The sequence below is a fragment of the Monomorium pharaonis genome, chromosome 9, assembly GCF_013373865.1.
Source record: "Monomorium pharaonis isolate MP-MQ-018 chromosome 9, ASM1337386v2, whole genome shotgun sequence".
In the NCBI taxonomy this organism is placed as follows: Eukaryota; Metazoa; Arthropoda; class Insecta; order Hymenoptera; family Formicidae; genus Monomorium; species Monomorium pharaonis.
Window position 1 is genome coordinate 9,465,833 of NC_050475.1, and position 1,849 is coordinate 9,467,681.

Here is a 1,849-nt window from a genome sequence, read left to right on the forward strand (position 1 = left end):
AATTCCAGACGTTTAGCGATGACTTTCGCGGAGGAAAAGGCGTCTGCGTATGATTGATAAGCGTCAGATTTGAGCTGCAGTCTATAATCGAGAGGTAAGCCCTCGCAGAACGATCTAGCGGTCAGATCGTCTATTTCTTCGACGAAGCGGGGATCGAGATATCCTTTCGTTCGGCGTTCCGCGTCGAGAATATTAGTGCGGAGATCTTTCACTCGACTAATATAATCAATAATATGTTCCAGCGGTTTTAAATAGACCGTGCTCAATTCGCCTCGATATTGATCTAGCGTTTTAGACGAACCGAAAGCTCCTGTTAACAAATCGATTAGCTGAGTCACCGTGTCGCATGGCTCGTCTTCCACGGCATAAAAGACGATACGGAGATATAGACCGTGCGACGGTTATGGTAATCGGAATATTATAAAAAGGGGTGTGATAACGCGCGGAAAGGGCAGATATTATAAACGACTCAAATTTCGCGGTGCAGTCGCTGCAATCGTCGTATGAGACGGTGATATTTAAGATTACGCAGCATTCGGAGCACTCTTCATATATAGGACTAGTACCGCAGTGGATATAGTGACGGATTTCTTCGTTGTAATTGCTAGGGTCGGATTGATCGCCGATGCAATCGTGACAGAGAATTGAATTATTAAGGCGATTTCGAAAAAGGAAAACTTCATTGCACGAAATTATCTCGTTTGTGATTCCGCGTGAACGAAGAGGAATTTCATACTTTCGCGGGAAAACGCGATTAATCACGCCCATGATATTTGTGCGAGGCGCATATTAAATATTAAAATTTACGCGGCGGTTAGAGAAATCACGGCGCGGAGTAGAGGGGAGACGTTTGACTCGAGTAGGCGGCTTTCTACAGCGGCGGTAGTGGGGGAGCCGGAGCGATGCGACGGCGTCGTTGCGCGGCGTACAAAATGACGCGAGGCACGCTCAGCCACGTGGCCGCGTAAAAATGGCGAGACCTATTCTTCGCGAGATTCTAGGCACTCCGAATTCACTGTTCGGTATTGAGAATTGATCCAAGCACTTACCCTATTTTTGGAGGCGTAAAACTCGTACCTTGGATCCTCCTTAGAAATATGTGTCACGTCGACAGGTTGCTTCCCAACGGAGATTCGTACTGGCTTGTACGGAATGTGCTCAGGGACGTCCTTCTCTGTCGATGGGCGAGTGGTGTAGGCAGCAAAGCGCGGGTCTTCGGCAGGAATGACTGACGGCCTGATGCGAGGCACGTGGAAAATGATAGGCACTAATTTGTAATCACTGACTCTAACTGGCAAGGATACGAGCGTTTCGGTTTTATCCGCGACCGCGTAATCTCCTTCTACACCGAGGTAGTGGAGAAATCCGTGAGTAGGTAATGTCTGGTATAATTGTGCTTTAATTCTGCGAACTTGGTATTTACGTCCGCCACGTCGCTGTTTCGGCATTCGTGATGAAAATATTTTTATGATAACGAAGAGAATAATAATTCGTACTTATTTTAAAAAATGGCAACAATGAACCTGCGATCAATCAGGACTGAAACAGTCGTCGCAGACCGTGCGGGTCAGCCGCACCAATGGCTCTTACTCAAAGTCTCTGATTAATCGAGTTTATATTCGAGTAAAGACTTGAAATTAATTTGTTTTATAATATCCAAGATTATGTTCGTCACGAATTCGAATAAGAGGAGAGGTAATTGTTGGAATAAAAGGAAATAAGAGTTTCACTAAATATTCAGTATATTTACAATCTTAAATTTACAATTAAAATATTGAAACACAGGATTTACAGCGCGGTGTTATTAATATTTGAATATAAAAACGTCGGTTATTATCAGTGATCGCTA